We start from the raw sequence: 16,866 nt of genomic DNA on the forward strand, positions 1-16,866 counted from the left end.
CGGGGCAAAGACAAAGTATTTCCTATGTGAAATCAAACGGAGAAGGTAGCCACTGTGCCCTGCGTCAAAAGCGCGGGAACATGCAGTCCGCATAATCTGTGCTTGCAGACTGTACACTTTACAAAGAAAGTCCTTAATGTCCGCACTCAACATTCACCAACTGTCATCATTTGGACTGTACACGTCCTTGTCAGCTAGACGCGTGCTGCCTGCGCATCTCGCACTACGAAGGTACCTCTGCGTTTCCTGAAGGACACCGTAGTCTCAATGAGACAACTCAGGCCGCGTGTTAAGTGCTGTGTTTAGCGTATGTCGTAGGTCATGTTGTGAACTGTGCTCATCATTTCGTTTTTCATCCTCTCTATCTGGAGTAGCATGTTGCCAAGCAAACCCCTCCAGGATCAATGAAATCTCTCTTGCGCGTTTCTTCTGCCGCTCTTCCCGCTTTGACAAACAACTCCCATGTGTAGGGTGGCAAGCCGGTTAAGCTAAACTGGTTAACCTCCCTGCCTTTCCTTCTCCACTTTTTCCTTCCTTCCTTCCTTCCTTCTTTCCTTGACGAACAACGGCGCTCTCCTCGATGCACTTTGACGAAACAGGACAATCGGTATAGGGCCCTGGGAGCCTGGACTCACCAGTCCCAGGAATATACGTCGGTGTTAATGCAGTACGTGCAGGCAAGAGACCTGAGCATCCGGCTATATATAGCATCACGATCACCACACGCGCATGCCAGCATTTTCCAAGAAACTCAGTTTTTATTCCCCCATATATATGGCACGGTTGGCTCATTTACGCAGACTTTTCCCGTTACATTCGTGTTACCTCGACGATGATACGAGTCTGGTCGTCATTGTCATTATAAATTGCAATGGTTTGCTCGAAAACGCAGCTGCACAACCACACGTATGGCACAAAACCTGCACAACGTAACGAAGAGGAAACCGGGAAAGAGGCATGTTCGTGCCTTCCAGTTCCATAAAACACCATGTTACTTGTGCCACTATATTAATGCGCACTAGAGCGCACAGTTACACTGACCCAATTCAGAACACATGTGGACCTAGTGCGCGTGTACTGGTCGCCGTCCGCAGCTGCACGGCACACAACGGTCGTTGCTCCCCAGCGACGACGCCGTTAAATGAGCGCTGCTGCAGAGGCGCTCACATATTGCGCTGATTATTTCGTATATTTCAATTGAATAACACATTAATTTATTATTTAATAATTCATTCATTCATCTTATAAATATGCAAATAAAAGGCACTCCGTGCAGATGTATGCTGAAGGTTTTCCTGTCGACCCCGAGTTTACTTGAACAAGCAGAGACATGCATTTTTTTGATGCAGCTATCCTAAATGCAGCGCAGGTGCTTAAGGTCATTTTGAAGACAAGAAACAGAAAATATTTGTTCACTAAAGCATAGGTAATAAAAGGTGGAGAGAAGCAAAGAAGGCATCTTCTTACAGAATTGTGCCGATAAAGAAAACAATGCAGAGTATCTGAATAGCATCATATGTGCGTTGATGCCGGCTTGAAGCATCTGAAAACCAATCGTAAAGCAATTCTTCAGAGAAGGCTTTCGCCCGCACTGTCCATATTGTAGCGTAAACAAAACACAAGCGGCGCTATGCAAGGAATGTATCTTCTGCACTGAGGCTCGTAACACTGCTTGCTTGCTTGCTCCTTATTTCATGGCGATTACCATCTACGGGAGATTGCAATCTCCCGTAGATGGCCAAGAAGAAGATGGCCACAAGAAGATGGCCATGGCCAAGAAGCCGGCGGTTAAAGTTAAGGGGCTGGTAAATGCCTGGCTCGGCGGCCACGCGAAAGTGGCGAGGCATGGGTATTGGCGTTGGCCACCGCGAACTGCGAGCTGCCTTTCCCGCGTGAAGCGCGAAGCCAATGCAATGCGCAGCGGCGTCGAGGAGGACGAAGGCGGTGACTGCAGAGGTCACTCTTCCGAGAGACGCCTGGCGCCGCTGGTATCGCGGCGCGCGGACGCGCAACGAAGCGACTGTTTTCGTAGTTCTCGCGTTTTCTCTATAACGCAGAAAAAAAATAATTGCGCGAGACATAGCACGCAGAAAACAACTGAGTTGGGTGTTTCAAAACACAATTATCACTTCTTTACCAGAATTCGTGCCCTCCATTCAGTAATGAAAAGTTCGTTAATTAATTTAATCTAATTATCGATAGTATAATTATTAAAAAAAAGGTCCTCCTGGCGCAGTATGTCACTGCTGACAGAATGCAATTGGTTGCGTCCCAGTATATTCAATAATTTATTTTTAATAACATGGCTAGTAATAGCTGGGGCACCCTTTATATACGAAGCTCTTTCAAAACGCAGCGATGTTGAGCCACGCAAATGCTTGCGTGCCTTGCTCGCCGACAAGTTCATGTTGAAGCTCAACTTTTCATGCTATCAGCCTACATTTCAAAGCGATCCTTGCGCGCTGCGCCAGAATTCATATCACGTAGGAAAAAAAATGAAAAAGATTGTTCGAGCTCCCTGCTGGATATGTGCCACTTCTTTGACGTCTTCGTCACATCCAAATCTTCGTGCACTTAAAAAGCCTTTGTGATCCGAGCCGATGATAAACACAGAGAACAAGAAAGCGGGCACCGTATAGGGCTCTTTGTCATGGCAAAGCGACAAATTTAAATTTTACTCATGTATTCGCCTCAACCCCAAGTTGGATGTTCTTTCTGTTGAATAAAGCCGCAAACAAGTCTCAGTCCTGCTCGTCGAGCCAAATCACTAAATCACTAGGTTTACGGCAATGCGTTACGCTTGTCGGTGGGTGTATGTCCGCCTATATATTTACGAGACATAAAAATGTATTGCGCAAAAAGGGAAAATAACTTTTTATTCGTGTAATAGCCGCGCCCCGGCTTTCTGCTCAAATGCTTGATAACACGGTGCATATTTTGCACCGTCCTGAACAAGCGTGCTGTTCATATTGAGCACTATCAGAAATCGCTTATCGCTTTAGTGACAACAATGTGTGCACATAGGATGCTGTTATGAATTCTGGAGGTGGAGCTTGACTTTAAAAATAAAGAAGGAAAACGGGCCTGTTAAGACGAGAAACGATGGCAGTACCATCGACCCCTTCACCAGTGTTCGCGTATTCGTGGGCGGCCCAGGAGCGGAGCGGACACGTGTCCTACCACATTTAAATGCGCGCATCACACGTATATATATGCTGCTATCCCAGGAAAACATATTTCATCATTATTCACCTGTCGTTCGCTGACTTGCGTGAGGCACCCGCCGTGGTTGCTCAGTGGCTATATGGTGTTGGGCTGCTGGGCACAAGGTCGCGGGATCGAATCCCGGCCACGGCGGCCGCATTTCGATGGGGGCGAATTGCGAAAACACCCGTGTGCTTAGATTTAGGTGCACGCTAAAGAACCCCAGGTGGTCGAAATTTCCGGAGTCCTCCACTACGGCGTGCCTCATAATCAGAAAGTGGTTTTGGCACGTAAAACCCCATAATCTAATTTTTAACTTTCGTGAGGCATCAACACCTTTGTACCCCTATAGCAATTATACTCAATTCACTTTCGCGGAACAAACACGTGCATGTAGATGACGGCGTTTATACGCATGGTACCCTTCGAAATAAACGTATTGTGCCACCTATACTGCAGAACATCAAAGCATTCTCAGAGAAGCTATTTATGGCATGCGCAAGAATTTTGAATGCTTGCGACATTTGCTTCAGTGAATATAGTGAAAATTTCGTTACCCTGTGTAACGCTCTCGTCATACGAGAGAGTGCATTTCAGGGATTCAAGAGTTTCGTATGCAGTTTTCCAGTAGAGACTGCAACATAGCATCGTTTGTTTTTTTCTTCTAATGCTGGCAGAATGGGGAGGTTTCTTTTCGATGAAACAACTTTTCACGCAGGCTCAGTTGCTGCGCTTGTTATTGGCCTGTGGTCTCATATAGCAAAACCGCAAGGCAGACAGTTCGAAAGTGTTGTTGTCATTTCTGCAGGCCACAGGATTGAAAAATCGCTTTAGTAAAGCCGTTGTGTAATGTGCATACGTAGCGACACTTATCACCATTCTTCAATGCGCTTTGGTTCCCCCTTCTTCTATCCCAGTGCAGAGTAACAGGCTTAAAGCTAGTGTTCCGAGTTGTTGGTGTTTATTTTCGACAAAATTCAGCGGGTGTTTTTCGTCGTTCATTATTTTTCGACAAGATAGTGTTTATTGGCGTTTAGTAATATATTTTTTTCGAAATTGGGAGTTTATTTTTTTGTGTCTTGAATGGCCACATGCTATAAACGGAGACACCCTCCATACAGAAACGCATACAGAATGCTGAAAGTAACTTTATTCAGGTGAAATATTTACAATGACGGTGGGCCAACACAAGCACGATCATACGATGTGCATTAGAGCTTTTTGTAGTAGATACAGGAATACCTAACAAGGTTCACGTCAGTGATGGCAGCACGACCCTTTCTATTAATCACTTATAGCATAGAAAATGCCCTTTCCACATTGCCGCTACAAATTAGCAGTGTGAGCGCGCACTGGGATTGTGCTGTTCATTGCAATGCGTGAAGCCTGCAGAATAAATAGAGGTCAAACGCATACACCCAAGCTTGGATAGTTTCGAGAATCTTCCACGAGTTGCGGCGCGTCGTCCCTGCCAAGGAGCACCATAGCCTGAAAGTGCGCTCCGACATTTCTGCGACAAGTACCCTGGCTTCACGAAGTCGGGGCTAATATAGACATTATCTACATGAGGTAATTTGCACGGCGCTGGCACACCATGGAATTGGAAGTCAGCGTTGATGAAACACTTCTGTGCTGAAGATGCTGATACCAAAAGGCACGATCACGATAGCGCTTATCTTCAAACAAAGACATCTCCAACCAAGATTTCTGGCGGCAAAAAAATCGGTGTTTTTCGGATAAAACAGTATTGTCAAAAAATTTACTGGGTGTTGTCTTTCGGCATTTTTTTCAATTCAAACCGAAAAACACGGAACACTAGCTATAGCACACTGGCTCAGGCCGATCTCTCTGCCTTTCCTCTAATTGAACTCTCTCTCTCCCTTTCTGGATTTTGGCGTCATGTGTCTTGCCAAGCGAATTGGGTCGATACCGAAGGCTCAGTAATCACCAAACCAGTACACGATGTGTGACCCCTCAAGGGTTCTGACGTGGTTTTTTTTTGTACCTTGCGCCGACTCCGAAGGGGGTGCAAGCAAAAACGGGCCGATCCCGATACAGCCACGGCATCACAGTCGCTCAAGCGTAGCATGTGGACCTGACTTCTTGGCCTCTTTCTCCGGACGTGGCGTCGATGTCTCGCCTAGTAGACGTAGCGAGGGGTCTCTCACAGAGCTCAGGCGCGGAAAGGGAAGCACGAAGAACAGCTGTGGCCTTTGGAAGCACTTTGAATAGTGGCGCTGATTTAGACAGCATAAAATCGCGTTTGTGTAGTTCAGTTCGAGCCTAAATGACGTTTGCCAATACCTGTACAGGGAAGTGTAAGTGATCCCGGAATGTAATGCACTCACGAGCATTCATTTTGTTCAAGGAATCAAGAAATCAATTCATTCTCATCAATCAATCAATCAATCAATCAATCAATCAATCAATCAATCAATCAATCAATCAATCAATCAATCAATCAATCAATCAATCAATCAATCAATCAATCAATCAATTAATTAATTAATTAATCAATCAATTAATCAATCAATCAATCAATCAACTGCCCTCGAAGTCTGTTGTAAAACAGTCTTCTGTACAGATCCCGGCGTTCTGCAAACTCGCTCTAAAGCTTTCATGCCTCACAAAAGGCGAACGCACTGCAAAACGTTTACAGTCTTTTGGGCTTATCACGCCCAACAAAAAATAATCGTAATCTATTTTGCGTGCCCTTCCTTTATTTAAATCTGAGCGTCCGGTACTTTCAGGCCACGAATGGCATGCGCATTATCAGCGTGACATAGCATTCTCCACAGGAAAGTAGCGAGCTCAGAGTTTTCAAGGAAACGCAAGGAAGACAGATGACAATTATTGTTTGGGAACAAGGTACTCTCAGAAGGGGGCAACCTTTATTAACAGGGATGCCCCACGACATTTCGGCATTATAGCGCGTGACTTTAAAATCAAATTCTGGGGCTTTATTTCCCTAAATCACGGTCTGATTATGAGGCACGCCATAGTGGAGGATTCGGGATTAACTTTACCTACCTGTGGCTCTTCAGCGTGCACCCAGTGCATGATACACGGATGTTTTCGCATTTCGCCCGCATCGGAATGCGGCCCCCGCGGTTGGGATTCGATCCCGCGCCCTCGGGCTTAGTAGCGCAGCGCGAAAACCGCTACGGCGGGTCTGCGCAACATTGCTGCAGCAGAGAGCGAAACCATGACACAGGGGTCATGAAGTGCACGAACTAAAGTTGGTGTTCGTGGCGTGGGCGAGTTGGGGTTCCGTGACGTTTTCTTGGCCACGCCTGCGAACTTTATTCCTTTATAGTTTTTCTGCTTAACCTCACTGCATTTCCATTGTTTCCCCCCTCTCTCTGTTGTTCAACGGACCCTTGTGTTTTCGTACTTCGTGACCCTGTGATACGGCATCCATCGCTCATTGCTGCAACTGTGTTGCGCTGATGTCAAGTAATTAAGCGTCATGGTATAAAACCAACTCGTCCAAACTGCCAATCTTGTGCTAGCCCCACGCCACTGTAGTACGTCGTTCCCGAGTCGTGCGTCCGGCTCGTCCTTCGCTTCGCTTTGAGCGGAAAGGAAGCTGCGTCGCTTCGGTGTACGCGCATCCGGGCTTCGCGCCCGATAGCTCGTGCTCGTCTTACCTCCGCTCTGTGCGCGAAACCGCGAGATGCGGTTACGCCAGCTTGTAATTACAGTGTGGATGGACTGCCTATAGAAAGTCGATGCTTTAGGATCAATTTCCGACCGCCCGCTATGATGCGTTACAAGAGATATCGCTGCTGCTGTAGAACGCACTGCTACGGGCTTCTCGATTTCCTGACAGACAGCCTGTAAGTGTGTCTGCGTGGTGCGCGTGTGAAGGCGATTCGTCATTTGACGCGCTCTTCGTGTCCTTCGTGAGCGCGCCTTTGTTCGCCTCTGGCCGCTTTGTTTTACCGCAAAGCCTGAAGTGGTGGCTCGGTAGCTGTGGCGTTCTCCTGCTTAGGCCGATTTTTCGAGGTTCGGTGGCCGGTCGGTCTGGCCGCATCCTGATGGAGGCAGAATGCAAAATACCTCGTCTATCGCACTTTGGATGCACGTCAGAGAAGCTTAGGGGTCCGTAGTTAATCCCGAGCCTTTCATCTGATTCTTGTGTTGCTTTGTAACGTTGAACCCCATATCAAGTTTATTTATTTTAAGTGCACTAACCACGTTCCTGATTCTTATAACTGAGGTTAGCCTGCAGCTTTCAACGTTGAGTAGTATGTATGCTCTCGCTCGAAACGCTCTATGGCATCTTAGACAACTGTTTTCCTCGTGTCGCATTCTGCTGCCTGTAACCGATCTACTGCACAAGGTATTGTGTGCGAAACAAACAAGACAAAGGACAGTTCTTTTTCCATTAAAGCACACAAGACAAACCGTCCTGGTATAATGGACGTCTGTGCTTTGCTCTAGTATGTTCGGAGCGGTTGCGAAGAGGTCCACTGGAGTTTAAGTGGAAATGACATGGTTCTTTTAGACAGCGTGAGGAAAGATATGATTTTCGTCTAAATTCACTTGATTCCCTCGCAGGGCAGAAATCAATCGATATTCTCTGTCAGAGCGCTAACACTGTCAGTTATAGAACATGTTATGTTCTTTTAACAATTACATTGTGGACAGATTGAGATGCAAAGTGCCTATAGGCTTTGCCATTTATCTCTGTTATGCCGCACAAAATAAATAAATAAATAAATAAATAAATAAATAAATAAATAAATAAATAAATAAATAAATAAATAAATAAATACACCAATTGCAGGACTGCATTAATAAAAGGCCGCACGTAGACGTAATTTGCAATATAATTGTGTCTTTGAAGATGTCCATGTTTGTCTATAAGGTCGCAAATCTTCATAACAAGAAACATTCATCAATGCACCGTCTGCGTTGCTTGTAAACGCATCAGCGCGCTTGAATTACGGTTTTTCATGCGAGCTTACTCATTATTAGAGTATTCTACGCGGCCTCACGCCAATGACGGCCGAGAGATGGCCCCACGAGGTGCGTTACACTAAGGTTGCACGAACCGGAATAATGTGGTGAAAAATGTCGAAATGATGGCGCGTTCCCATAAACCGCATGCTGCGGCAAGTTTGCGAGCGGACGCGTGCACTACGGTTTTTACAACCATGATAGCCGTACAGTAAGCATTAGAACTGAATGCAACATTGCCCCTGAGACGCAAAAAGCGCAGTTACGTGTGCTAGTTTACCCGTTTTTCTAACTAAAAACGGACAGTAACCAACGTCCGGTGGCAGGTAACAAATCACATCAGCTGGATTGTTCGAAGAGAGAAATACTACTTGCACAACAAATCGCATTGTGATGATACTGAAGTAACGAATTTTTTACTAATGTTTTTTTGCAATTATGAACTTGAGGGCGCACGTATTATATGCGAAATGCTATAGCCGACCAGTTGTGAAGTCAAATGCATTTTAGCAGAAACTCTGTGCTTAGTCCCAGTTTCGAGAATTACTTTCTCAAAATTTGTGGAAAAGTGGTGTTCCAGTTGTCCTTTGTCAAAACAGAACAGCGCAGTTTTCTTTCTTGCACAGCGCTGACAAGTGTTAAGTGGAACATTCATGCGTGTAATCACAGAATTTGAGAACGTCCGCTAACTGCGAGCACGACGTCGCAGGTGCGATTATGGGCAGCGGCAGCTGCGTTCCGTTGGGGCGGAATACAGCACGAGTGTACTTAGATTTAAATACGCATTAAACAAACCCGAGGCTTGAATTTAATCAGAAGCAGTGTTGTAGGCGTTACTGAAAAAATAAGAAAGATTAAATGTACGTTACACTCTTCAAGTTCAAGTAAAAGAAACGCGTTACCGTCCTGCGCTACCTAAAAATTAAGGTAATGCGTTACCATTATCGTTGCAAAAAAAAAAAAAAAAACAGTATAACTTACGTTACTTTATTTTAATCCATGCTAAGGAACTTTAGACACTGATTTGTCGCAGAAACGCAAAAGGAACAATTTGCAAATGTGATACATTGGAATAGAACGTAACTAGTAACGTGTGCCTACACGTTACTTAAACGAAATTAAAGGGCGCTACCCGTTATAGCTTAGAAGAGGGAACGAGTACGTTACCAAGTTACCAAAAAATAAAATAAAAAATAACTGTAAGGAGCAACGCCGTCACTTGTAATGCTTTACCGCCAACACTGATCTTCTGGAGCTCCCGCTATGACGTCTCTTACAGCCCGTCTTTTACTTTTAAATGTAAAATCCTGTCATGAACTTGATTTGGTTTCGAATAGAAACAAACTAAAACAAATGGCGACACGAGTGCACCGCTTTTTGCCAAGACCTGATTGTCTCCAACGCACATTGGATCGAACCCGCATGTACGACTTGACACAATTCTCTGGAACGCGGCATTCTGGGATATTAGCGAGACCGACTGCAGAACTATGTAGAGCTTGTAGGCTGGTTAATGCGCAGCATGGCGCAGAATTCAGGACGACAAAAGTATTGGTGCACATAACAACTGCAGGACAGTAAAATTGACAGCTTTTAGGTGCAGGAAAGACACTATACAGGCTAACGCCAACCTTTCCTTTATGCAGAGAGAGTGCCATTATTTTATTGCTCTAATTAATTTAACAGTGCTATTACATCTACGCATGAACGCGATATCTCGCATTAGGTTGCAGCACCGGAAAAATTGTACTTTCATAGAAGTATGTTTCCATATCAGCCAACAAGGATGCGTGACATATGTAACATAACAATCAGAAATGGCGTTCCAGGTACGGTTCAGTACAGGTATGCGCATACCACGGCAGAATTAAACCATACACTCAGCCACACTCAGTGCCCCATATTTCATTCTGATACGCCCCCACTCGCACTGACATTCGCCTCGTCCCCTCGAGCGCCGACATTCAGTCGCTCTCACACTCATGGCTCTGGTATGGCTGGGATGTACTTCACTAATCAACGAGACGAAGGCACGCTTTAACAAACAGAAAATAAAAAAAAGCCAGAGGGGTTAGCCTGCCAGGCCGAAGGCATGACTTGCAACTCCAAATACATTGTGAAGGCTGAGATGCAGGGCAGTGTTAACCCATGGGCTGCCGCCATGGTCTCCAGACTGCAAGGGAGCCTAAAGAAATGTTTTCTAGACGCGCCCTCCAACAATGTTGAAGGGCGCCTTACTACGTCGGAAAAGTAGCAACGCACCGACCAGGGAAACGTTGTATGACAGATACACGCGTAGATTGCATATATGCAGATAGATTTAAATTGCACGTGTAAAGCAACAAACGTTTTAGTCATACAACAAGCGGTAGTTTTTTTCCTGAGTAATGACGATGCAGTATTTCACGGATTTGTGACTTACTTCAAGGTTAAATGATAGCGAAGTTTCGGTTAAAAAAATAAGCATTACATAACAAACTAAAAGAAGCCAAGAAACACGTTTTCTCAGAGCAGAAACATTGCAAACGTTATATCAAGGTGCAAGATGCCCTCGTGTGTATGTTCATACGCATGTAACCTTTTACGTCAGCATAAACTTAAAACCACAGGTAAACCTTTAACAGTAAAAATATTTGGCATTCTAACCGTTCACCGCCACCATCACCACCACCACCGACGCAAATTTACTCCGGGACCCGAAAGGCACCATTGAGATGACACACATCAAAAATGCATACAAACTGGCACAATAACACGCACGGATAAGTCCAGCAAGACAAAGCGGTCGTTTAATATATATATATATATATATATATATATATATATATATATATATACGTACCCTTTCCACATTGTGAATAAAGGGAAAATCAGGCATCCACCCGTTCGTAGCAATTGCTACAAAGGAAACCCATATGGGTTCCTCGAAAGAAAAGCCTCATAGTTGAAGAAAAATTCGTCCTGGTCCGGGACTCGAACCCGGGACCACCGCCTTTCCGGGGCAGCCGCTCTACCATCTGAGCTAACCAGGCGGCTAGCAGATGGCAGGGCGAAGTCGAATTTGTCGACAACACGAAGCAAAGGCAAGAGTTTGACTCTTGCCTTTGATTTAACTCTTGCCTTTGCTTGCCTTTGAATGGTTTGATTTAACTCTTGCCTTTGAATGGGCATAGAGCCCATTCTACTAAAGTAACAAGATCTCTCGTCTCTGTAGCCTGCACGTCCCAACTGAATCTGTTCCACAGGTTATAATGCACGACAGTTATCCCAATATGGGTTGGTGGTCCGTCCAAGGCGGTACAGGTGGTTGTTGGGGAATGTGGCGTTTAGACAAAGCTGATTTGGAAGTCTTTATTTTTAGAACAAGGTCTATCGAGTGGAGAATTGGATTGTGTACACTCCAGCATGAACAACACACGGACGTAGACAGAAAGGACGGGACACAGCACTCTGTCCCGTCCTTTCTGTCTACGTCCGTGCATAATTTGCGGTGAAATGTACAGGATGCCATGCCCAACTGTCTGTCCTTTTGAGGAATGGATGTTGAAGCGACAGGCTACACAAACGATCCCTTTCCGTGTGGGCATATATGTTTTCAGTTGATGGTGCGTTAGATTTCGTAAACTATATTAGGCGAACATTTCTTAAATATAAGCCTCTCCGGCCAACGAGATCCACTTTTTCATTTACGTATATGCCGCATTTACAATGTTGAAGAGCATAGGCACAACACATTTTGTTATTGCGTCGGCGCGTTTCTATTCAATGCGACTCTGGAGAAGTACACGAAGACCATATATTAGGCACTGTAGTGGTTGTCGACGCTGTGAGATATTGTTACGTAGGAAGACGCAGACGAAAAGCTATGTACAAATATATTTACAAGGAAAATACGCTGCGCTTGGCCAAGAGGCAACAGCCCGCGCTAGCTTCTAATCGTCGTCGTCGTCTTCACGCTGCTGGCCTTTCGTGATCGCGCATATTGTGCCGTAGCACTACCCCCGGCTGCAAAAGCGCCGTCCCGGAGCGACTAAAGATCGGACTCGGAAGCAGTGTAGTAGGCCTTGAGCCTACTGACGTGTACGACATCACTAGATGCCACAGGAGAGGACGAGGTTGAGGCCACAGGAGCAATTTCGTAAGTCACAGGCGTCACCTGGCGCAGCACGCGGTAGGGCCCTGTGTATCGCGAAAGGAGCTTCTCTGAAAGTCCGACGTGACGAGAGGGCGACCACAGGAGCACGAGCGCACCAGGTGAAAACTGTACGTCACGATGGCGGGCGTTGTACTGACACTGCTGAGTGGTCTGTGAGGCCGTCAGTCGAGCACGGGCAAGCTGGCGTGCATGGTCAGCGAGGGCGATGGCGTCGCGCGCATACTCGCTTGTTGAGACCGCAGCAGGAGGAAGTGCCGTGTCTAGGGGCAAGGTAGGTTCGCGACCGTACAGTAGATAAAAGGGAGAAAATCCGGCGGTGTCGTGCCGGGAAGAATTGTACGCAAATGTTACGTAAGGAAGAGCAATGTCCCAGTCGTGGTGGTCCTTGGAAACGTACTTGGCCAGCATATCGGTAAGAGTACGGTTTAACCGCTCTGTCAGGCCATTGGTTTGAGGATGGTATGAAGTAGTCAGTTTGTGTTGAATGGAGCAGGAACGCACAATGTCAGCGATAACTTTCGAGAGGAAGTTTCGACCACGGTCAGTAAGCAGCTGTCGCGGGGCGCCATGAAGCAAGATAATGTCACGCAAGAGAAAGTCCGCGACGTCAGTGGCGCAGCTGGTAGGGAGAGCCCGAGTGATAGCGTATCGGGTGGCGTAATCAGTCGCGACGGCTACCCATTTGTTCCCAGAAGATGACGTGGGAAAGGGACCGAGCAGGTCTAATCCAACACGAAAGAACGGTTCCACAGGGACGGTGATCGGCTGGAGATGACCGGCAGGTAGCACCTGAGGTGTCTTCCGACGCTGGCAGGGATCACAGGCAGCAACATAGCGTCGAACGGAGCGAGCGAGACCAGGCCAATAGAAGCGGCGGCGGACGCGGTCGTACGTGCGGGTTACCCCAAGATGTCCTGAAGTGGGTGCGTCATGCATCTCAAAGAGCACAGTCTGTCGTAGCTGTTTTGGCACGACAAGAAGAAGGTCAGAGCCGTCAGGGAGGAAGTTCCTTCGATACAGAATGCCACCCTGGAGGACATATCGGCGAACGGATGCGTCGGTAGGTGTAGAGCGCAGACGCTCGATAAGTGCTCGCAGCGATAGGTCTCGGTACTGCTCATCGGCGATGTTACCGAAGGCAGAGACAGAGAAAATGCCGTTGGCGCTACTACTGTCGGCGTCGTCAGGCTCGTCGACCGGGTAGCGAGACAGGCAGTCAGCGTCCTTGTGTAGTCGGCCAGATTTATAGGTGACAGTATACGAATATTCTTGGAGGCGTAAGGCCCAGCGACCAAGTCTTCCTGTAGGATCTTTCAGTGAGCATAACCAGCAAAGCGCGTGATGGTCTGTGACAACGGAAAAGGATCGGCCATATAAGTATGGGCGGAATTTCGCAACCGCCCAAACTAGGGCCAGACACTCACGCTCAGTGATGGAATAGTTGCGCTCCGCGGGTGAGAGGAGCCTGCTGGCGTAAGCGATAACACGGTCGTGGCCACGCTGGCGTTGTGCCAGTACTGCTCCAATTCCGTGACCGCTGGCATCAGTACGGACTTCGGTAGGCGCAGAAGGATCGAAATGGGCCAAAACGGGAGGCGTTGTGAGAATGTCGATTAGATGAGAGAATGCAGAGGCCTCGTTATCGCCCCACTGGAAAGGAGCGTCTTTTTTCAAAAGGTCGGTTAGTGGTCGTGCTATGGCGGCGAAATTTCTCACGAAACGGCGGAAGTACGAACAAAGGCCGATGAAGCTGCGCACATCCTTGACACACTTCGGAACAGGGAAGTGCGTAACAGCATGGATCTTGCCTGGGTCCGGTTGCACTCCGTTCGCGTCAACGAGATGTCCAAGGACGGTAATCTGGCGACGGCCGAATTGGCACTTCGATGCGTTGAGTTGCAGACCGGCTCGCCGAAAAACGTCCAGGACTGCTGAGAGGCGCTCGAGGTGCGTAGCGAACGTTGGGGAGAATACGATAACGTCGTCCAAGTAGCACAGGCACGTGGACCATTTGAAACCGTGAAGAAGGGAGTCCATCATGCGTTCAAAAGTGGCAGGGGCGTTACATAGACCAAACGGCATCACTTTGAATTGATAAAGACCGTCGGGTGTGACAAAAGCAGTCTTCTCGCGGTCGAGATCGTCCACGGCAATCTGCCAGTAGCCGGAGCGAAGGTCAATAGAAGAGAAATAGCGAGCACCGTGGAGGCAGTCAAGGGCGTCATCAATCCGAGGTAGGGGATACACGTCCTTTTTGGTAACCCTGTTAAGGTGCCGATAATCCACGCAAAAGCGCCATGAGCCATCCTTCTTTTTGACCAGTACTACAGGTGACGCCCATGGACTATATGATGGTTCAATAATGTTCTTGGCAAGCATTTTGCGAACTTCTGCGTGAATAACTTGACGCTCAGCTGGTGACACTCGATACGGGCGGCGATGAATAGGAGGGGCATCGCCGGTATTAATGCGATGTTTGACAGCTGTAGTTTGGGCTAAAGGACGATCGTTAAAGTCAAAAATATCGTGGTAGGAAAACAGAACGCGGTAGAGTTCACGAGCGTGCTCGGAGGGCAAGTCGGGGGCAATCATTTTCCGTAAGTCAGCGATGGTACAATTTGCCGACTGCGATGGTAGAGGAGTATCGGATGAAGTGTCGTCTACTGCAATGGATGCTACTGAGTGATCCTCGAATGAACAAAGCTGGGCCAAAGACATCCCACGTGGCAGCACTTGTGTGGTCAAGCCAAAGTTGACCACTGGCAGGCAGACGCAATTCGCCGTAATAGATAAAACTGTATGGGGTACTGTGATCCCATGTGTAAGGAGGACGTCTTGCATAGGAGCCGCGATGTAGTGACCGTCGGGGACTGGTGGGGATGACACTAGGTCAACGTAGGTCAGTGCCGAAGGTGGCAAGCGAACGAAGTCGGCGGAACTGAGGCGACTGGGGTGTGGTTCAGCAGGATCCAGAACAGGCAGGTCAAGGCGGAGAGTACTGGCGGAACAATCGATGAGAGCAGAATGTGCGGAAAGGAAGTCTAAGCCGAGGATGATGTCGTGGGGACAGTGGGCGATGACTGTGAATAGCACGATTGTTGAGCGATCGGCGAAGGAGACGCGGGCGGTACACATACCAATTACGGGGGCTGTTCCGCCATCGGCGACACGGACAACAGGCGTCGTGGCGGGCGTGATAATTTTCTTGAGCCGGTTACGAAGGTCAGCGCTCATTACGGACAAATGCGCCCCAGTGTCTATGAGAGCAGACACAGAAACACCGTCGACTTGCACGTCAAGAAGGTTCAGATGAGTGGGCAAAGTCAGTAGAGGATTTGGCGGCGTAGGGAGCAATGCAGCGTCACCTCGAGGCGCTGCATCGTCTAGTTTTCCGGCTGGGAGCGGCGTCCGAAGGGAGTCGGCGAATAGGAGCGACGGGGCTGGGGAGAGCGAGATTGTCGTCGTTGGGGCGAAGGCGAACGAGAATAGGGGCGGTTCGTTGCAGGAGAATCAGTGGCGGCATTATCGGAGCGTGCGGCATAGGGACGAGAATGGCCACCTGAGGGGCGAGAGTAGGCAGTATAAGTAGGCCGGCTCCGGGAACTCCAGCGACTACGACAGTGCCGAGAAATGTGCCCGATTCGATGGCAGTGGAAACAAATAGGCTTGTCGTCAGCAGTGCGCCATTCAGATGGGTTGCGGAAACGTGGTGGGTAAGAAGATGCGGGACGGGGCGAAATCGAAGAAGCCGGGCGGGTATTAGGGCGATGGGCCGAGCAGATGGTGTGAAGACCCATGTTTTCAAACTCCTGGCGGACAACTGCCTGGATCAGTGAGACCGTGACTGCAGATGTGTTGGTGGGACTGGAGTCGAAGGCAGCCGGATAGGCGGCCTCGATCTCACGCCGGACGATCCTGGTAACATCGGCAGTGTTGTTGGGACGAGGAGCGTCGGCACAGGAAGATGTCGCTGGGGTGTTGGGCAGACGGGCAAACTGCTGGTCAATACGTCGGCTTTTGGCGAGTTCCAGGCGGCGGCACTCTCTTATAACAGCATCCACCGTCGCTACGTTGTTGCAAACGAGCAAGTTGAAGGCGTCATCGGCAATGCCCTTGAGGATGTGGGAAACCTTGTCTGACTCAGTCATGTGGGTGTCAACTTTGCGGCACAGAGCCAAGACGTCCTGAATGTACGTGACATAGGGCTCTGTTGACGTCTGCACACGGCCGGAAAGCGCCTTCTGCGCGGCAAGTTGTTGACCGTAGGGGTTGCCGAACAAGTCTCGAAGTTGTGTCTTAAGTGAATCCCAACTGGTGAGCTCATCTTCGTGCGTGCGATACCAAACTCGAGGTGTGCCACCGAGGTAAAAGACTACGTTGGCGAGCATAATAGTAGGGTCCCACCGGTTATTGCGGCTGACGTGTTCATACAGGCTGATCCAGTCATCGACGTCTTCCCCATCTTGGCCCGAGAATACGCCAGGATCACGGGGAGCGGGGAGAGTGATGTAGGTCGTCGAAGTGGCAGCAGGTGTCGGAGC

At 48.1% G+C, this 16,866-nt stretch overlaps 1 non-coding gene across 1 annotated transcript; it reads right to left on the bottom strand.

The window, feature by feature from the left end:
• Positions 1 to 11,126: 11,126 nt before the first annotated feature.
• On the bottom strand, positions 11,127 to 11,201 carry TRNAS-GGA (transfer RNA serine (anticodon GGA)). The gene has a single exon. It is a non-coding gene; the product is annotated as a tRNA-Ser (tRNA).
• Positions 11,202 to 16,866: the final 5,665 nt, after the last annotated feature.

Source organism: Dermacentor andersoni, chromosome 2 (assembly GCF_023375885.2).
Source record: "Dermacentor andersoni chromosome 2, qqDerAnde1_hic_scaffold, whole genome shotgun sequence".
NCBI classification, from domain to species: Eukaryota; Metazoa; Arthropoda; class Arachnida; order Ixodida; family Ixodidae; genus Dermacentor; species Dermacentor andersoni.